The sequence below is a fragment of the Erinaceus europaeus genome, chromosome 11, assembly GCF_950295315.1.
Source record: "Erinaceus europaeus chromosome 11, mEriEur2.1, whole genome shotgun sequence".
NCBI lineage: Eukaryota > Metazoa > Chordata > Mammalia > Eulipotyphla > Erinaceidae > Erinaceus > Erinaceus europaeus.
This window is the reverse complement of record NC_080172.1, coordinates 117,630,099-117,652,013: the sequence shown is the minus strand read 5'-3', so window position 1 is coordinate 117,652,013 and position 21,915 is coordinate 117,630,099. Positions and strand designations below refer to the sequence as shown.

At 48.8% G+C, this 21,915-nt stretch overlaps 1 protein-coding gene across 1 annotated transcript in view; it reads right to left on the bottom strand.

Annotated features, from left to right (window-relative positions):
- Positions 1–21,915, bottom strand: part of MRTO4 (MRT4 homolog, ribosome maturation factor) — a 366,835-nt gene that overhangs the window by 321,452 nt on the left and 23,468 nt on the right. The gene's annotated exons all lie outside the window — the stretch shown is intronic.

The window sequence follows — 21,915 nt, the reverse complement described above, 5'->3', positions numbered from 1 at the left end:
GTTAGACCCTGCCACCAGCACAGCCGTTTCCCCTGCGCTAATCCTGGGGAAACAACCAAGAACAAGGCAAGCACTTGGGGGAGAGGGGGCGGGGGTGGGAGTTAGTGGAGAACAACAGCAAAAAGAACAAAGGCCATCTTGAGATGAGTATGGGGTAGGAGCCGGGGAGGTGTAGAGGCGAGCAGAGAGACCTCACGTGGAGAAGGCAGCTGAGCAGGCACCAGCGGACCTGAAGGAAACAGGAAGATGTATGTGCCCAGACCTGAGGAAGTTTCAGCCACGCACTTAGAACGTAGCCAAGCAGAGTGGCTGGAAAACAGAGGAGCAAGTTGAGGTGCTGTGTGTGTCTTGTTCTTTGTGGGTAAAACCAGAGGGGGCTTACGTGATGTCCTCTGTCCAGGGTAATTAGTAGTCTCCCTTTGCCCTTTGCCCAGTGAGGGGTTTCCCTTACTGTGGAGCTTCCAGTGCAAAACCCCAGACAGACCTGGATAGACACACAAAGGTGAGTTGATGCCCCTACTTGTAGCCCATGCAGATGTGAAGATGCTGAAGCCACAGCTCCTGGCCATCAGGGCAGTGAGCCCAAGACTCCTGTATGCGGGACACCAGAACTGAGACCCAGGGGAGGGCGCAGACTAAGCCTCAAGCATTCAGTACACCTCCCTCCGTCTCTCTGAAGGAGCCGTCCTGGAATGATGAGATCACGTATGTGTGGGGCCCCGGCTATTAAAAAAAAAAGAATGAATAAGAGTAAATGAATGAGCAAATGAATTTTATTTGCCCCACCGCTTACCTCTGCCTCACTCCTTTCACTGAGTGTTTTGGAAGTTCATGTTTTAGCTACACCACTTTGTTCTTTATTTTATTTGTATCTTTAAATTGCTTTTATCGGGAGTCGGGCTGTAGCTCAGCGGGTTAAGCGCAGGTGGCGCAAAGCACAAGGTCGGCATAAGGATCCCGGTTCGAGCCCCCGGCTCCCCACCTGCAGGGGAGTCGCTTCACAAGCGGTGAAGCAGATCTGCAGGTGTCTTATCTTTCTCTGCCCCTCTCTGTCTTCCCCTCCTCTCTCCATTTCTCTCTGTCCTATCTAACAACGACAACATCAATAACAATAATAACTACAACAACAACAAAAAACAACAAGGACAACAAAAAGAGAAAATAAATAAATAAAATATTTTTTAAAAAGAATGTTGTAAAAAAATAATAATAAATTGCTTTTATCTTTATTTATTGGATAGAGACAGTCAGAAATCAAGAAGCAAGGGGAGATAAAAAGGAAGAGAGACAGAGAGGCCCACAGTCCTGCTTTACCACTCACACAGCCTTCCCCCTGCAGGCAGGGTTGGGGGCTTGAACCCAGGCCCTTGTGCTCTGTAACATGTGCGCTCAGCCAAGTGCACCACCTCCCGGCCCCCTTTGTTCTTTTTCTAAATTATTATTGGAAAGCTTTTTGTTTCTTTTCTTTTTCTTGTGAGAACGCTTCTCAGCTCTGCTTATGGTGGGGAGTGAACCTGAGACCTGTAGCGTCTCAGGCTTGAAGGTCCTTTTGCATAACCACTATATTATCTCCCCAGCCCAGCAAATTTTTTTTTTTTAATGTTAGTGGTTTTTGAAACCATAGCTTTTTGTTTGTTTGTTTTTCTGGCCTCAGTGCCTTATTTGGAAAGAGAACTCTCAGGACTGTCTGCTTCATAGGATGGCCACAAGGGTCAGAGAAGTCACTACACGTACACTGGCACGCAGCTACACTCAACAGAGATTACTATTACTGCCATATTTGTCTGTCCCTTGTGCTTCTGCAAAAGCAGGACACCGTCAATGTATCAAGAAGCAGGAGGAGGGGCCGGGCGGTGGCGCACCTGGTTGAGCGCACATGTTACAATGCACAAGGACCCAGGTTCGAGCCCCTGGTCCCCACCTGCAGGGGGAAAGCTTCACAAGTGGTGAAGCAGGGCTGCAGGTGTCTCTCTGCCTCTCTGCCTCTCTCCCTCTCTATCACCCCCTTTCCTCTCAATTTCTGACTGTCTCTATCCAGCAAATAAATATTTAAAACATTAAAAACAAAAAAAGAAACAGGAGGAAAAAGCATTTCCCATGATCTTCCGCCAGGTTACCCCCTCGGGCATCTGTTGGGTTGTTGGAAAAGCCATGATGCGTTTTGCTTGTTTGTTTTTTAATCTCTTTATTTATTGGACAGAGACAGCCAGAAACTGGGAGGGAAGGAAGAGAGAGAGAGAAATAGAGCGACAACTGTAGCCCTGCCTCACCATTCTCAAAGATTCCCCCCCTACAGATGGGGGTCTAGGGGTCTGAACCCGGGTCCTTGTGCATTGTAACATGTGCGCTCAACCAGGTGCGCCACCACCCGGCCCCGATGCGTTTTTACATAGGAAACGACTTTAAAAACGACTTTCCTGGCAACCCCCGGAAATCCAGCTGCCAGAAACAGGAAGCTTCTCCCTCCCCTCCGTACCCCCTCCCCACCCCCAGGATGCTGTTTCTAGAACATTCCCGTCAGGTTTCTTCGTGGTAAAATGGAAGGGCAGTAAAACATGACAGGACAGAGGAAAGGGAGTGCCTGCAGGTGAGCGTCAGTCCTTCACACAGCGCAAGAAAACACCAGAGCTGTCCCACCTCTCCTCCCCATCCACGACCACCCTGCAAAAAAAAAAAAAAAAAAAAAAAAACCAATGACAACAGCTAGAGGTGAAGGGAAGCTTGAAAGCCAACTGGCTCACCAAGGCAGCCACGACACTGCTGGCTCTCCTTCCTGAGCACCTCCAGGCAAACAAGCAGCTTAAGCTGCCTGTCGGCTGGCTCAACAATTATTCTGGGTGGATTTGCCTTCCTCGAAAAGGGTGTGGGTTTCTCCGCATCAGGGCGCCACAGTGTCCCTCCCACAGGCTGCCTAACTGCTCCGGTCTTGGTCAGCAGCCTCTGGGGAGCCCTGCTTGCTCCCAGCATCTTCTCCTGCCCCTGGGCTCTGTCAGCCCTGAACAAACACCTGGCCTGGCTCCCTGGATGTGGTGTGGCCAGAAAAGGCACACGGGCAAGCAGGGCAAGCGGGGCAGTCGCTGCTGGCGGCAGGGCACGGAACTGCCAGTGTGGTCGTGAGCTACAGGGCCAAGCGCGCTCCCTCGATGAGAACTTGCGTGGCTGAGGGCAAGTTACCCAGCTGTTAGTACTGTGTCTCAGTTTCCTCTGTAAAAGCGGTGTGGGGGGGAGATAGCAGAATGGTTCTGCAAGACACTCTCATGCCTGAGGCTCCAAAGTCCCAGGTTCAATCCCCTGCACCACGATAAGCCAGAGCTGAGCAGTGCTTTGGTAAAATTAATTAATTAATTAATTAATTAATTAAAATAAGATAAAATAAAAGTGGTGTGTTAGTGTGGTTCCTGGGCTTGCTGTGAGGACCAACGAAGTCCACATGTGGAAAGAACTTAAAGGCATCGGGACCCAGTGGTGACGCACCCGGCTGACGTGCAATGAGCCGGGTTCAAGCCCCACGTCTCCACCTGCAGGGGGAAGCTTCGTGAGTGGTGAAGCAGGGCTGCAGGTGTCTCTCTGTCTCCCCTCTCTATCTCCCCCTCCCCTCTTGATTTCTGGCTGTCCCTATCCAATAAATAAAAATTTAAAAAAAGAACTTCGGGTCATGCCTAACATGTGTTAAGCACTTGCTCTCACAAGCCAACACTACCCAGACCTCTGCAGGCACCATTCTCCCTGAGGCCAGAGCTCCGTGCAACTGGGGTCTCCAGTCAAGGCCACACCAGGTCACTCACCGGGGGAGCCGTGAGTTTAGGGCAGGGTGATCCCCTTTTCAGACCTTCTCCCCCGATTCCAGCAAGACAGGTGTCTGATAGACATCTCCTTGACCTTGATTCTATCATTACAATGGCACATGTTGATGACCCTTCCCACAGATGGGGAAACTGAGGCTCAATGACTGCAGGAACCTCTCCAGAAACCCAGAGCTCAGGGGCCAGCTGAGCTCTGAACCCAATTTAAACGCCAAGTCCCAATCATCCTGCGCTGCAGATAGACCCTCAACGTCTCAAAGGCCGGACATTCAGAGGCAGGAGGAGTGAACTGCCAAAGTGATTTCTGGCGTCAGGAGAAGCAGCACAGTGGGTAAGCGCCAGACTTGCAGGTGTGAGGTCCTGAGCTTGAGACATAGCGACACCCTGGTTCTTACTTTTTAAATCATGATTTAAAAACTAAAGTGATTTATTTATTTACGTGGTTACCACTGGGAAGGAGGGTGGGGGTACAGAGCTTTGGTGCTGAGTGCACTGTGGGACTGTGCCCTGTCATCTTACCATCTTGTGAGCCACTATTCATTGCGAACAAATAAAAAATAAAGCGGTATTTGCCCGCTTATTCCTACTTCTGTGTTGCTAGGAAGTAGAGAAGAGAGATGCCTTCAAAGGAGCCAAAGCCAAATGAGACACAAACAGTGCCTTGCCTTCTGGTCTCTGGATCCTGGCTCAAGTTGGTTCCTGCTTCAGAAGCACTGTTCCAGGAGTCGGGCTGTAGCGCAGCGGGTTAAGCACAGGTGGCACAAAGCACAAGGACTGACATAAGGACCCCGGTTCGAACCCCGGCTCCCCACCTGCAGGGGAGTCTCTTCACAGGCGGTGAAGCAGGTCTGCAGGTGTCTGTCTTTCTCTCTTCCTCTCTGTCTTCCCCTCCTCTCTCCATTTCTCTCTGTCCTATCCAACAACGACAACAACAATAATAACTACAACAATAAAACAACAAGGGCAACAAAAGGGAATAAATAAATTAAATAAATATAAAAAATTAAAAAAAATAAAACAGAAGCACTGTTCCCTGTTCTCACGGACTAGTCTCACTTTTCCTAATAGCTTTGGGGGAATTATTATTATTATTATTATTATTATTATTTGTTGGATAGAGACTATCAGAAATCGAGAGGGAAGGGAGAGATAGCAAGGGAGAGAGACAGAGAGACACCTTCAGCCCTGCTTCACCACTTGTGAAGCTTTCCCCCTGCATGTGGGGACCAGGGACTCAAACCCAGGTCCTTGCACATTATAACATGTACATTTAACCATTGGTCCTCACAGCAAGCCTGGCTCCTTGCACATTGTAAACAGGGACGCCACCAGTGTGGGGGGACTGGAGTGCGTGGGGCGTTGCTAGGGAGGCTCTGGGAATGCAGGATCGCAGGGCTGGGCAGCCAGGTGCACGGAATCCTTACCCGCTGGGGTCCCGCTCGGGTTCCCCCTGGTTTGCTTTGTCCTAGTCAGGCAAGCTGGGTAAAAGTGCCCTCACTCTGGTTTCTGGTTGGAAAAGACTTTCTCAGGGGGCAGCCCTCTGACGAAGGAAGGGCAGGTCCTCTCTGACCTCCTGGTCCTATTTCTGCTGAAACAGACATCCCCGAAATGGGGACTCTTCCTGGGAGGTGTCTCCAAGACAGGTGTGAGTCAAAAGCCTCCCTGCCCGAGGACTGGCTCTTTCAGCTGAAAAGGAGGAATGCGACTGAGGTCACCCCAGGCCTGGCAACAAGGACAGCTCCCTAATCATCCTTGAGCAACTTGGGCATCGCTCGCCATGGAAGTCACTGTACCGGCCTCGGTGACTGGGTGCCCAGTGACGGTGTGGTAACCATAGTGGCCCCCGTCAGGCAGGCTTCCTGGGTCTCTCCCTGCCCTACACCCTGCAGGCCAGCTCGAGAGGGGTGGCAGGCGTCACCTTGCTGTGCAGCAACAGAGAACTAAATGAGTCGTGACACATCCGTGAGACTTAAGAGGCAAACAGTCCGTTGGCCCACACACCTCCTCCCACTGGCACGGAAGGAGGCCCTACCAGTTCTCACTGAAGTGAAAAGACACTCCATGTAAGGCATGGCTACCTGCACCTGAAGCCGGTCCTGCCGGGGCTCGGTGCTGACACCCTAAGAGAGCACCCACATTAACATCCACGGGACCAGGCTCGAGCCCCCAGCCCCACCTGTGGGGGCAGCCTACAAGGAGTAGAACAGTGCTGCAGGTGTCTCTCTTTCTGTGTATCTCTTCCTGCCCCCTTCCTCTCTGCCTCTCACCCTCTATCAGAAAACCAAAGGCAGCCAGGGGTGGTGGTGCCCTACAGACTCCTAGCCCAGAGATAACCCTGGCAGAAAAGAAAAATGTTCAGCTTGGGGCAGGGCTAGGTAGCATAATGGTTCTGCAAAGAGACTCTCATGCCTGAGGCTTCCAAGTCCCAGGTTCAATCCCCTGCACCACCATAAGCCAGAGCTGAGCAGTGTTCTGGTAAAAAAAAAATAATAAAAAGAAAATAAAATAAATAACTTCACTTAAGTTACATACTTTAAAAATTAGTTATTGGGGCCAGGTGGTGGCACACCTGGTTAAGTGCACACATTATAGTGTGCAAGGAGCCGGGTTCAAGCCCCTTGGTCCCCATCTGCAAGGGGAAAGCTTCAGGAATGATGAAGCAATGCTGCCAGTCTCTCTCTCTCTCCCTCTCTCTATCTCCCCCTCCCCTCTCGATTTCTCTCTGTATCTATCCCATAATAAGTAAATAAAAATTTTTAAAAATAAAAGTTATTTAAAAAAGAGGGGGTCGGTGGTAGCACAGCGGGTTAAGCGCATGTGGCACAAAGCGCAAGGACCAGAGGAAGGATCCCAGTCCTCTCTGTTTCTCCCTCTCTCTCTTAATGATTTTATTATCTTTACTTACTGATTGGATAGACACAGCTAGAAATCGAGAGGAAAGGAGGGATAGAGAGGCAGAGAGGCAGAGAGACATCTGCAGCCCTACTTCACCGCTCACAAAGCTTTCCCCTGCAGGTGGGCACTGGAGGCTTGAACCTGGGTCCTTGCAAACTGTAACATGTACATTCAACCAGGTGCACCACCACCTGGCCCCTCTCTCTCTCTCTCTCTCTCTCTCTCTCTCATATTTAAAGATAATGGGAAAACTATTTTAACTCTGGGCAACGTTCACTGCTACACAAAGTCACCCTGACCACAGGAAGGTTCTGGCCGCAGGCACTGATGTGATTAGAGCACAGCTTTGCAGTGGGTACATGGGCAGGAGAGGCGGGAGACGTGTGGGGAACAGGGAACAGATAGTTTTAGTGGCAAGGAAGCAGCTGGCCAAGTGCCCACCATGTGTCTCTGCTCCCAGCACTCTCTCTTGCGTTGGGCTCATGACACTCCTGAAATGGGCATCACTTCACTCACTGGGCTGGGGAGAAAGTCCAGAGACCGTGACACAAGCAGTAATAAAGACGGGACCAAGGGGGACTCGGGCGGTGGAGCAGCGTGTTAAGTGCACGTGGCGCAAAGCGCAAGGACCGGCGTAAGAATCCTGGTTCGAGCCCCCGGCTCCCCACCTGCAAGGGAGTCGCTTCACAGGCGGTGAAGCAGGTCTGCAGGTGTCTGTCTTTCTCTCCCCTCTCTGTCTTCCCTTCCTCTCTCCATTTCTCTCTGTCCTATCCAACAACGATGACAACAGTAAAACAAGGGCAACAAAAGGAAATTAAAAAAAAAAAAAGATGGGATCAAGCTTCCACCTCCAAAGTCAACTCCATCTCTCTCAGCTCTGATACCTCTGTCATCCCCAGAGGGGCATTCAGAGAGATCCTGGCACCCGGGACAAGGCACAGGGCCCATGCCATCTGTGTCTGCCCTGCTGTTCACTCAGTGTGAGCTCCCTCTCTTCAGACCTCAGCCTGCCCAGCCTAAAAGAAAGAAAGAAAGAAAGAAAGAAAGAAAGAAAGAAAGAAAGAAAGAAAGAAAGAAAAGTTCCCTCAAAATCTAGCTATTGATGGTAGAGACTGCTTCCTTCTTGGTGTCCACGAAAGGACAGGAAGGCACAATCCCTACCCAGAAGGAATTCAGGTGCTGGAAGTGGGGTGGTGAAGACACTGACCCTGTAGCCAGAATCCGGATTCAAATCACATGGACAGACTCCTATGACCTCACTTCTTTTTTTTTTTTTTTCACTTTTTTTCTTTTCTATTTAAGAAAGGATTAATTAACAAAACCATAGGGTAGGAGGGGTACAACTCCACACAATTCCCACCACCCAATCTCCATATCCCACCCCCTCCCCCGATAGCTTTCCCATTCTCTATCCCTCTGGGAGCATGGACCCAGGGTCTTGTGGGTTGCAGAAGGTGGAAGGTCTGGCTTCTGTAATTGCTTCCCCGCTGAACATGGGTGTTGACTGGTCAATACATATTCCCAGTCTGCCTCTCTCTTTCCCTAGAGGGGTGGGTCTCTGGGGAAGCTGAGCTCCAGGAAACATTGGTGGGGTCTTCAGTCCAGGGAAGTCTGGCCGGCATCCTGATGGCATCTGGAACCTGGTGACTGAAAAGAGAGTTAACATACGAAGCCAAACAAATTGTTGAGCAATCATGGACCCAAAGCTTGGAATAGTGGAGAGGAAGTGTTAGGGGGGTATTCACTGCAAACTCTAGTGTACTTCTGCTTTCAGGTATGTATTTTGCAGTAGTCTATGGATACATGTGAACATATGCTCTCTCACAGAAACTGGTGTATATCTAGGTTTTGGGACTTTGTTAGAAAGTGAGCCACCTGAGATGGAATTAGAGTGTACTATAAAAGGAAAGGTCTCACCCGAGTAATGAAGCTGAAGGGTTGTCATTCCACACGTGAAGTCTCTGGACACAGTCTGAGCTGAAGCATGTTGAGGTGGCCATCGTTGTGTTGGATGACCTCACTTCTATACGGTGCTTAGAGAAAGCAAAGCCAAGTGCGTGACCTTAAGTCACTGAACTCTGCCGCGATTTCCCCACTGTCAAGTGGGGCTGTGGGCTGGGCGGTGGCGCACTGGGCTAAGCACATACAGCCATGTGCAAAGACCCAGGTTCGAGTCTCCACTCTACACCTGTAGGGGGGTCGCTTCACAGCCTTTCTCTCTCCAGCTCCCCCCTCCCCTCTCAAATAAAAGAAGGGGAGGAGGGGCCAGGGGGTGGTGCCCCAGGTTGGGCACACATTTACAGGGCACAAGGACCCAGGTTCAAGCCTCCAGTCCCCACCTGCAGGGGGAAAGCTTTGTGAGTGGTGAAGCAGGGCTGCAGGTGTCTCTCTGTCTGTCTTCCTCTCTATCTCCCCCTTCCCTCTTGGTTTCTGGCTGTCCTCTATCCAATAAATAAATAAATAAATAAATAAAAATAATAAAAAATTTTTAAAGGGGGGAAATAAAATAAAACAGAACTATGTATGAGAAATACCCTGGAGGTGACGGTGAGGGCGTGCACGTGCAGCACCACCTCACACCCGCAAGGAGAGCTATTGACAGGAGAGAGGAACGAACAGGAGCCGGATGGAGAGGACGCAAAGAAACCAGACACGCCATGCACTGCCGGTGAGAGGCGAGATGGCACCTTCACTGTGGAAAACAGCCTGGCAGTGGTTTCAGACGCTAAACACACACTTGCCGGAAAGTCCACTCCTCAGCGCACATCCAAGAATTGAAAACCCTGTGCTTGTACATTTGTGTGAATAGCTCTACTCACAGTTACCTAAAGGTGGTGACAACCCCAGCCTCCATCTATCGAATGTATATAAAGGGAAAAAAGACACCACGTGGCCTAACCACATAATAAAATACTACTCAGCCTTAAAGAGGAAGGAAGTTCTGACTCACGCGACAACATGAATGAGCCTAGAAGATATTATGCTCAGGGAAATAAACCAGACTCCGAAAGGATAAACTTTGTGTGAGCTCACTTATATAAGCTGCTTAGAATAGACAAATCCATGGAGACAGAACGTTAAACAGACCAGAGGCGCCGTGTTTGGGGGTGTGTGTGTGTGTGTGTGACAGGGAATTCTCTTTTAATGGCTACAGGATTTCAGTTTGGAATGATGGGGGGGGGATTGGAAGTGAATAGCACAACAATTAAATAGCACTGAACAGGGGCCGGGTGGAGGCGCACCTGGCTGAGTGCACATGTTACAATCCTCAAGGACCCAGAATCAGGCTCCTGGCACCAACCTGCAGAGGGGACGCTTTGCAAGTGGTGAAGCAGGGCTGCCAGTGTCTGTCTGTCTCTTTCTATCTCCCCCTTCCCTCTTGATTGTCTGGCTGTCTCTAGCCAATGAATAAAGATAACAATTTTTTTTTTCCTTCGCTGGGGCTCAGTGCCTACACTACAAATCCACTGCTCCTGGAGGACATTTTTCCTATTTTGTTGCTTTTTTTATTGTTGTTATTGCTGCTATTGTTGTTGGATAGGACAGAGAGAAATGTAGAGAGAAGGGGAAGACGGGGGGGGGGGGAGATTCTTCTTCTAGTGTTTGCCCTTCTTCCGTAGCCAGTCAACAGCGTCAGGTTGAGCCTGATGTCAAGTTTCGAGACCTTTGAATCTGGAGAGGTGGCAGTCGTTGACTATGTGGGTCATAGTCTGTCTGGAGCCGCAGGGGCAGTTCGGGTCGTCTCTGGCTCCCCAGCGATGGAACATAGCGGCGCACCGGCCATGGCCTGTTCGATAGCGATTGAGGAGGACCCGATCATAACGTGCTAGGTCAAAGCCGGGTGGACGCTTGCAGGGGTCTGTGATGAGGTGTTTGTTCTTTACCTCAGCTGACTGCCAACTCTGTTTCCAAGAGTCTGGAACAGAGAAGTTCAGTGTAGGCGTAGGGGACCAGATCGGGTGACGAGACGTCAAGCGTTGGACAGGGTGGGCGAAGATATCCGCGTATATTGGCAGGTCCGGTCGAGCGTAGACGTGGGAAATGAACTTAGATGATGCCGCATCCCGACGAATATCTGGCGGGGCGATGTTGCTAAGAACTGGCAGCCATGGAACCGGGGTGGAACGGATGGTTCCAGAAATTATCCTCATGGAGGAATATAATTTGGAATCGACCAAGTGGACATGGGGGGAGATAAAGACAGACACCTGCAGACCTGCTTCACCACTTGTGAAGCGATCCCCCTGCGGGTGGCGAGCCGGGGGCTCGATCCGGGATCCTTACATTGATCCTTGAGCTTCACGTCACGTGCGCTTAACCCACTGTGCTACTACTCAGCCTCCTAAACAAAAATCTTTAAGTAGCACTGAACTGTGTACTTACCAAGTTTTGTGTTATGTCTATTTTAATCCTAATTTTTTATATTTTATTTTTTTTTTAATGCCTGATTCTTTTAAAAGTATCTTTATCAGATAGAGACAGTCAGAAATCGAGAGGGAAGGGTGAGATAGAGGGAGAGAGAGACAGAGAGACACCTGCAGCCCTGCTTCGCCACTTGCAGGTGGGGACCAGGGGCTCGAACCTGGGTCCTTGCACATTGTAACATGTGCGCTCAATCAGGTGCGCCACCACCCAGCCCATCAGGTTTTTTTTTAAACTGCTGCACTGCTTAACTCTGACTATGGATTAATGCTGAGGATTGAACCTAGAGTTTCTGAGCCTCAGACTCAGAAGTCTGTTACTTAAACCATTGTGCTATCTCCTTAGCCCTCAAATGCTTCTTGCTCTGTTTCCCTACCAGGAATTTAGTTTATAAAGTCACTGAAGCTGTATTGTTTTTTCCATTACTTTACTGAGTGGACTCTTTGTAGAAGAATAAAGGGGTTAGATATTGGTTTCCCAAAATATCCACCATTTCCTTTAAAATATATTTATAGATAGTTACAGATATAAATTCAGCCCACATCTGCAACCTTGGGGGATAGAGAAGGAGAGAGACAGATAGACACCTGTAGCACTGCTTCATCCCTCACGAAGTTTTTACGCTGCCGGTAGGGACCAGGGGTTTGAACCTGGGTCCTTGTGCACTGTAACTCGTGCGCTCAACCAGGTGCACCACCACCCAGCTTTCATTAACCCTACACACACACACACAGACACACACATATTTTTTACCTACAGGGTTATCTCTGGAGCTTGGTGCCTGCACTACAAATCCACTGCTCCTGGAGGCCATTTTTTCCCTTTTGTTGCCCTTGTGACCATCACCGTTATTGGATAGGACAGAGAGAAATGGAGAGAGGAGGGGAAGACAGACAAGGGGAAAAAGAGACAGACACCTGCTTCACTGCTTGTGAAATGGCTCTCCTGCAGGTGGGGAGCCAGGGGCTCGAACCAGTATCCTTATGCCGGTCCTTGAGCTTTGCGCCACCTGCGCTTAACCCGCTGCGCTACAGCCAGACCCCCAACCCTAATTTTTTTTTAAAGTGTCATATGTCATCTAAGAGCCACTCCTGAGGAGCTCAGATGAGACCCTGTGCATAAGCCCTCTCTCCAGTCCACTTCCCAGCAAGAGGTAGGTGCCCACATGCACTCCCCCTGCCAAGAAAAAACAGGAGACCCACTCAGGTCGCCCCACCGCCATACCCTCCGTGAGGCCTGCGGCAGGGTGGTGGTGGTGGTGGCGCTGCTGCTGCTGTGCTGTCTTCTCCCCACTGGGCCCCTGCCCTGCAGTGAAGGGAACCTGAAAACTTTCAGTGACAGGAACGTGATTGCTCTCTGTGTGTCTGGGGCCAGGGAGGTCAAAGGCACAGAGAACTCTGGGAGATCAAAGGCATTCATGACTGCGGGCACAGGGCTGGGAGGATGGGATCTTGTCCCCAAAGACAAAGTCCTGGGGAATTTGAAAGTAAAGGCAAGGACAGAGAGACTTTCGGGAATCCAGGGAGGCTTCCTGGAGGTAGTGGCCTTGAACTAGGTCTTCAAAGAGACAACGATGGGACATTCCACACGGATCCCGGCTTGCTAGCGAGTCCTCTGCTCAGGATGGATGCAGCGAAGAGCTATCCATGCAGGTGCTGCCCAAGTATGCCCTTAATTGAGTCCCAATAATGACCCTGTGGAGTGACTGTCACTGTGCTTGTGTTCTAAGCAGGGAAACTGAGACACTTGTCTCGTGGTGAAGGCCGAGGCCTATCTGACCACCAAGCCCACGCCCCGCCCATGATGCAGAGGATACAGCTGGTTCACACTCTACACAGGCCCCTCCTGCTACAGCCCCCGACTTAATCGGATTCTTGCTGATTTGTCACTTTGGGAAACTTTCTCAACTTCTTCTTTTTTAAAAAGATATTTTTATGGGAGTCGGGCGCATAAAAAGATATTTTTATGGTAGCGCAGCGGGTTAAGTGCAGGTGGGGCAAAGCACAAGGACTGCAGTAAAGATCCATGTTTGAGCCCCCAGCTCCCCACCTGCAGGGGAGTCGCTTCACAGGCGGTGAAGCAGGTCTGCAGGTGTCTGTCTTTCTTTCCTCCTCTCTGCCTTCCCCTCCTCTCTCTATTTCTCTTTGTCCTATCCAACAGCAATGATAGCAAAACCAACAACAACAATAACAGCAACAATAATAATAACTGCAACAGGGCCACAAAAGGGAAAAAATGGCCTCCAGGAGCAGTGAACTTGTAGGCAGGCACTGAGCCCCAGAGATAACCCTGGAGGCAAAAAAAAAAAAAAAAAACAGACAGAGAGACACCTGCAGCCCTGTTTCACAGCTCGTGAAGCTCTCCCCCTGCAGGTGGGAACCAGAGCCTTGAACCCAGGCCCTTGCACACTACAACACATGCGCTTAGCCAGCTGCACCACTACCCGGCTCCTGAATCATACTCACTTTCTCGGGTCTTTGATTTACTTATCTGAAAAGTGGAAGTGGAGAGCACAGAGTCCTTACCTGGGAGGCGTTTCTGGTCTCTCGTGTGTTTAGCACAACTCCTGACATAGATGAATGCCTCATTAACTTTGCCATCGGAGCTGGGTGGCGGTGCGTTTATAGAGCACACAGGCTGCCATGCACAAAAACCCAGGTTCAAGGCCTGCTTCGGGGGGAGGGAAGCTTCACAAGTGGTGAAGCAGTGCTGCACACACCTCTCTCTCTCTCTCTCACTTCCTCTCCATCATCTCAATTTCTCTCTGTTTCTATCCAGTACAATAAAAATAAATAAGATTTTAAAAATTAAGTTTATAAAAAATTTTACTGCTGTTTTTATTTTTACTACTATGACAATTACTGTGTCTATTATTAAAACCAAGAGCAGCTATCAAGCAGAGAGAACCACTTTCAATAGCTATAGAAGTTTAGCTGGTCATACCAATCTGTCGTCAGAGTAGCACAGGATATGAGGTGGGGTGTGGATCTGCCTCCCACCGCCCATGTCCAGTGGAGAAGCAGTTAAAGAAGCCAGAACTCCCACCTTCTGCTCCCCATAAAGAATTCGGGTCCAGACTCCCAGAGGGATAAAGAACAGGGAAGTGGCCAGAAGGTAGATAGCATAATGGTTCTGCAAACAGACTCTCCTGCCTGAGGCTCCAAAGTCCCAGGTTCAATCCCCCACACCACCATAAGCCAGAGCTGAGCAGTGCTCTGGTTAAACAAACAAATAAATAAATAAAAGAATGAAAGAATAGGGAAGCTTCCAATGGCGGGGAGGAGACACGAAACTCTGGTGTGGGGACTGTGTGGAGTTGTACTCCTGTTATCTTACAATTTTGTTAATCTTTATTAAATAACTAATAAAAATTATTAAATAAAAAAGAAAATGTGAGGAGGGCCAGGTGGTGGTGTGCCTGGTTGAGTGCATGTATTACAGTGAGCAAGGACCCAGGTTCAAGCCCCCGGTCCCCACCTGCAGGTGGAAAGCTTCACGAGTGTAAAGCGGGGCTGCAGGTGTCTCTCTGTCTCGCTCCCTCTCTATCTCCCCCTCCCCTCTAGATTTCTGGTGTCTCTACCCAATACATAAATAAAAAAGATTAAAAAATTTTAAAAAGGAAAAAAATATGGTGGTATATACACAGCCATAACACACACACACTCACTCAGTCACATTAAACACACACACACTCTCACACACACACTCACACACACACACACTCACACACACTCACACACTCACACACACACTCACACACATACTCACACACACACTCACACTCACACACTCACACACACTCACATTAAACACACACACACTCACACACACACACACTCACACTCACACACAGCAACCTGGACTCACCGTTATTGCGATCAGTATTTTGTTAGCCATGATAACTCCCTGCACTAGCCTTCAGCTTGTCATCAGGCACTTTCGAAAACCCCAGCAGAGGCTGACTCACACCCCATAGGCTGATCAGAGGCAGTGCTTTCTCTCCCTGAATAGTCAGCCACCTAGATTAGAACTCGGGACACTTGGGGTACCACCCAGTCTCCAGTCACACAGCTGGGCACAGCCCGATAGGCACCTTCCAGAGTGAAGTCAGTGCCACCTCCCTCAAGATGATGTCTGGCTACCTGAGACACGCATATTTTTATGTCTGCAGACTCTCTGTATACCTTTGTGAGAGAATTATCTATTCTGATCATTTGCCAACTTTAAAAAAAAACTTAGAGATGCAGTCTTTCTTTTTTAAAGTTAGTTTGTTAGTTTATAATAAGAGAGAGAGAAAGAGAGAGAGAGAAGGGCTGAGAAAGAGAGCCAGAGCACTGTTCAGGTCTAGCATAGGCTGGTGCTGAGGATTGAACTTGCAGCCTCTGGGACCTTGGGCATGCACCCTGGTGCCTTACGAGGTTGAATTATCTTCCTAGGCCAATATGTAGTGTCTCAAAGGAGATGTCCTTAGAGGCCAGGCAGTGGCACACCTGGCTAAGCACACCCATTACGGTGCTCACGGACCCAGGGTCGAGCCCCTGGTCCCCACCTGCAGGGGGAAAGCTTCATAAGTGGTGAAGCAGGGCTCTGTCTCTCTCCCCTACCCTCTCAAATTCTCTCTGTCTCTATCCAATAATAAATTTTAAATATATTTTTTAAATGAGATGTTCTCTCTTTCCTTTTCCATTGTTTTTCCTGAATCAGGCAAAGGAGTGCTCTGTATTTTTATTTATTTATTTTGCTTTATTTTTCTTATACTTGACAAGATTGAGAGAAATTGAGAGTGGATGAGAGACAGAGAGACACCTGCAGCACTGCTTCACTGCTTGTGGCATTTTCTCCCTGCAGGTGGGGACTGGGAGCTTGAACCTGTGACCTTGTACTTGGTGACGTGTGTGCTCAGCCAGCTGACCCCAGGAAGTCAGCAGTATCACCTCCACTTGTCCTCAGCAGCTCTCTCTCCCTCTTCCCCAGACAAACCTCCCACACACACACTCTGCCCCAGTCACTTGTGCTAGATCTGCCCAGCTTGCTTCTCTGTGTCGTATGTTGCTATTTCCACAGCCCCTTTCTATTTATGTTAACTGGTGTTGGTATGGTGTGAAGTTTTCTAATGCAATCACTTAAGTCAGGGAAATGGGAGGGGAATCAAGAGACGGTAAGAAAGAAACAAAAATCTGGGGGGGGGGGTGGCGGGGAAGGTTGGCCAACTGTGGTCTGAGAGCCAGGCTGAAGGTTTTTGTACAATTCACCAAAAAAGAATGGTGTTTATATGTTTAAAGGATGTGGGGGGCATCAAACAAAGAATAATATTTCGTGGCTGTGACAAATATAGAAAAGTCAAGTTTCAATGTCCAGAAACGGAGCTGAGCTGGTCCACACCAACCAGTTAGCTCACTGGCGTGGTGTCTGTGACAACTTCTGCTTTATCGGGACAGAGATCAAATAGCCCATGATGTCTAAGAATGTTCATTATCTGACCCTTTATTGAAAAAGTTTGCCATCTGCTGGTGAGGGTCATTGAAGAAACCGGCAAAGATCTTGGTGGCAGTACCAGCGTGGGTCCGTCCTTGCTACTCTGGGAAGTGACTCATTTCTACCCAGTTTACAGGTGAGGAGGGAGTGAAAGGCTCTGAAAGGTTCAGTGACTCAGCCAAGTCGCACAGGTAGCCCATTGGCAAGTCTGCATCTGAACCCTGACCCATGGCAAAGGGGCATCTGGTGGTGGGGCTGAACGTAACACACACTTCTCTGATCCGTCTTCCATCAACTCCCACCTCAGGCCCCCCAGATGCACCTGCTCCTTTCTCTGCCGGGCACAGCCTGTTCTCTGATGGAAACACAGCAGCTTCCTTTCAGTCAGGGGACAGTAGGAGGCACTGTGCACCTCCCTCCCAGCAGAGCAGACCCTCCCCCTTGGGGCTGTTTCCTAGTCCCCATCCCCTCGCTGCTGTCAAGGCTGCAAAGGGTTGGAGGGGGGGGGGGTCGGTCTGCAGGCTCTGGAGTTGGCCAGCCTGGGTCCAGACCTGGCTCTGTTCAGGTCTCTACCTTGCCCAGTGCCCAACACAGTCTATCAGTCTATCTTCCCCACCTGGCAGTGAACTAAAAGCAAACTGGCCTGGGCTGGGCTGGGCTGGGGAGGACCCAAGCTGCTCAGGAGCTCTCTGGGTTCTCTCTCTTGAAACCTGGGCCCCAGGGCCTAGAGCCACACAAGGAACTGCCTCCACAGCAACTCTTCTAGTTCCTTTCACATCAGAGTGCCCCATAAAATACGGTTTATAAGCTGGGGAAACTAAGATAAACAGTCTTGTCTTATTCATGAGTCAGTGGGAACTCAAAAGAGGCCACAGCTGGGTCCTTGTCCTCATCCAGCCCCCAGGCCTTCTCCTAGGAGTGCCTCCCTCCAGAAATCTCTTAAACACAAAACCCTGTTCTGTTACTGTTTTAGCTTGTTCGGCTAGTTATGTTCTTAGCTCAGCTATTTCAGCTTTCAGCTGTCTAATAACCTTGAGATAATTAGTGTTTTCTTCCAGAGTCTCATTAGTTGTTTCTGCATTTCTGATGACAATTCTTTCAAACTCTTTACTCATTCCTGTGATTATTTCCTTAACTAGTGTTTGGATGTTGACCTCATTATTTTGTGCTTCAACCTTTGGGGGGCTTTTAGCTGGACTCTTGTCCTGGTTCATTTCCCCAATATTTCTTCTTGTTGGTTTAACCATTTTATGTAGTATGTTATAAGGTCCCTCTCTCAGTACTTTTCAAATTACTGATCACTCTTGCCTGGATTGACTTGTGTCTAAGTAAGGTACTTAAAGGGCTCACAGTTGTGGAAATTGACAGTTGTTTCAATATTATTTTAATCCCTGATAAGGAGCACAGTGGCTTAAAAGCCATTTTTGTTCTTTTTCTTCCCTGTAGGCTATGGGAGCCTGAGGGCTTTTAAACTATAAGTAGGCTTCTTAGCTTAAGCACTGACTCCTGACCAAGAGATAAAGCAGGGTGGGGCAGAGATCATCCAATCCAGTGGTTATGCAAAGAGACTCTCACAGCCCCACCACTAGACCACCAAGGTATAGATCTCCTGAGTTTCCTGGTTAGTTCCCTGTCCCCTGATGTCAGCACAGGGCCTCCCTGCTGCTGCTCCAGCCTCTGAGGGCAGTAGCAATGGAGATTCACAGTTGCACTTGGTGAGTCTCAGGGGAGTCCTCTTCTCCCTTCAGCCGTCCCCTTACTGGTGAAACAGACTGGAGGTGGTGTCTCAATTGGTAAACTGCTGGACTGTCACCAGCCACTTAATCTCTCCCTAGGTTCCTCTCTGTCCATGAGCCACACGTGTTTGCACTCACCGGTGATTTGGTGGGTCTCTGAAGTTGTTCTAGTCTTGTCTTGTTGCGGTCCCAGATGATCTCCTTTGGTATTCCTAGTTCAAACACAAAACCCAAGATGCATGAGGACAGCATCCTTGCAGCTGAGCTCTGGGCCCAAGCAGCAGTTTTCAGAGCAAACAGAAGCCTTCCCCATAAAGACAGAGTCCCTTAAGTGGACAAGGCAAGGGTCTGGGTCATCGGCTTAGCAGGGCTCTGGGAAGGCAGGGCATCATGGTAAAGAGCTCAGACTCCGGATTCAAACTTCAACACTTCGTAGCTGTGTGCCCCTGGTCATGTGATTTCACATCTCTGAGTCTCCACGTCCAGCTTGGTCCACTGAGGCATAAAACTGCGCTGAAATTATATGTAGGGACTTTTATTTTGCACACGGTGGGTGCTTGGCCAGAAGTGAATCTTCAGTTCTCCTAGCACGTCTCATCAGCTGGGGAATCCTGAGGTCATTCAGTCGCCCCAGAAAGCTCATCAGATGGACATCCAATATCCATCTGGAGGTACTGCTGACGTGCCACATTGCCTATTCTAAGCACACAATTCAGAAAATGCCAGTTGGGGGGGCAGCACCCCCACCTATGACACAATGCTGGCTAAATATGCTCACTCCCCCGGCCCTGGCGTGCACAAGTCAACCTCCTCTTCACAGATGTGTCTAAATATCATCCGTCACATAGCGAATAGTCTTGGTGTCTGAATTCTCTCAGATTGAGGTGCTGTAATATTCCACACTGATTTTTATCATCAAAGAGCCTTCTGCTATGAGAGTGGACCACCTTTCGTTTGTCCATTTGTTATGCTCAGAGGTTCGGGTCCCGATCACACACAAGGAAGTCCAGAGTCACGTGCAAGTATAAGAGCCTTTGTCAGCAAGCTTAAGCTTGGGTCCCAAGAGCCTCCACACAGGGGAAGTCTTGCGACCCTGAACATTTTTCATCTCAGCTGTTTATAGTTATCACAGGGTGTGTACAGGTGGGGATGTTTACACGGAATAAGGAACAGCTGGTTTCGGGTCAACGGCTGTTCTCCTTTCTCAATATTCGGGGACTTTCCTGCTCGTCTCTGATTGGTTGGGTTCAGGGTGGCTAACATGTGCTGTGCAGATGGCCCCTCAGGCTCTGTCACTTCCCACAGAGTTATACGGTACTCTCAAGTGCTTTTCCCAACCAATCCTGTCCTGACACGTCACTCCTGGCTGTTGCCCTATAAATAGTCCTCCCACTTCCATTCTCTCTCTCTCTCTCACAGGGTTTTTTACCTCGGTGACGGAAGGGTGGTGCGCGTAGCATGGACGGCCATTTTTGGCTAGCTCCATGTGGCCCGAACTGCTGCATTCTCACCCAACCCTGAGGTGCCAGTGTGAATAAAGGATTGTGTTCCCTCTCCACCTGGAGTTTTCTTTCCCTCTCTCCACTGCCTCCCGCCGCCGCAGAGTGACAAACATGGAGTCACTTTTGGTGCCCTAGATCTTTTCTCTGATCTCCTCACATTTACAACTCAACGGACATTGGGATTGTTTCTACTTCCCCTCTCCACCCCCATTGAAGTGGTACCGCCACAGACACCCGGGTACAAGTTCTCTACAAGTTCCATGCACTAACAGATCGTGACTGGGGTTCTGTGTACAAGTTTTGAATGGAATGGGCAGACATTTTCTCTCTTTTTTTAAATTGCTACCAGGGGCTCAGTGGTGGCACTATGAACCCACCACTCCCGGAGAAATTGAGAAGGGAATACAGTGAAGGAGAGAGAAAGAGAGGCCCTGCAGAGCCGCTTCACCACCCGTGAAGTGTGCCCCTTCATGTGGGGGTGGGGGAGAGGGCTCGAACCCAGATCCATGTGCATAGTAAAGTTTTCCCTTTTTCATTTTTTTATTTTGCTCTTCTTTTTTTAGATTTTTATTTATGTAGTATTGGATACAGACAGAGAGGAATTGAGGGGGAGGGGAAGTAGAGAGGGAGAGAGACACCTGCAGCCCTGCTTCACCACTCATGAAGCTTTTCCTCTGAAGGTGGGGACCAGGGGCTTGAACATGGGACCTTGTGCCTTGTAATATGTGCACTCAACCAGGTGTGCCACTGCCTGACCCCAGTTTTTACTTAGCTTTTTAAACTTTTTATTGGGGAATTAATGTTTTACATTCAACAGTAAATACATTAGTTTGTACATGCATAACATTCCCCAGTTTCCCATTTAACAATACAACCCCCACTATATCATTTATCATCCTTTATGGACCTGTATTCTCCCCACCCACCCATCCACCCCAGAGTCTTTTACTTTGATGTGATACGCCAATTACATTTCAGGTTCTACTTGTGTTTTCGTTTCTGATCTTGTTTTTCAACTTCTTCCTGAGAGTGAGATCATCCCATATTCATCCTTCTGTTTCTGACTTATTTCATTCAACATGAATTTTTCAAGGTCCATCCAAGATTGGCTGAAAACAGTGAAGTCACCATTTTTTACAGCTGAGTAGTATTCCATTGTGTATATAGACCACAACTTGCTCAGCCACTCATCTGTTGTTGGACACCTGGGTTTCTTCCAGGTTTTGGCTATTACAAATTGTGCTGCCAAGAACATATGTGTACACAGATCTTTTTGGATGGATGTGTTGTGTTCCTTAGGATATATCCCCAGGAGAGGAACTGCAGGGTCATAGGGTAGGTCCATTTCTAGCCTTCTGAGAGTTCTCCAGACTGTTCTCCACAGAGGTTGGACCCATTGACATTCCCACCAGCAGTGCAGGAGGGTTCCTTTGAGCCCACATCCTCTCCAGCATTTGCTGCTGTTACCTTTTCTGATGTATGACATTCTCACAGGAGTGAAGTGATATCTCATTGTTGTCTTTATTTGCATTTCTCTGACAATCAGAGACTTGGAGCATTTTTTCATGTGTCTGTTGGTCTTTTGGATCTCTTCTGTGGTGAATATTCTGTCCAAGTCCTCCCCCCATTTTTGGATGGGGTTATTTGTTGTCTTGTTGTTGAGTCTGGCAAGCTCTTTATATATGTTGGTTATTAAACTCTTATCTGATGTATGGCATGTAAAGATCTTCTCCCATTCTGTGAGGGGTCTCTTGGTTTGGGTAGTGGTTTCTTTTGCTGTGAAGAAGCTTTTTAATTTGATGTAGTCCCATAGGTTTATACTTGCCTTAGTCTTCTTTGTAATTGGATTCGTTTCATTGAAAATTTCTTTAAAATGTATGCGGAAAAGAGTTCTGCCAATATTTTCCTCTAAGTATCTGATAGTTTGTGGTCTAACATCCAAGTCCTTGATCCACTTGGAATTTACTTTTGTATTTGGTGAAATACAGTGGTTCAGTTTCATTCTTCTGCATGTTTCAACCCATTGTTTCCAACACCATTTGTTGAAGAGACTCTGCTTTCCCCATGTAATAGTCTGGGCCC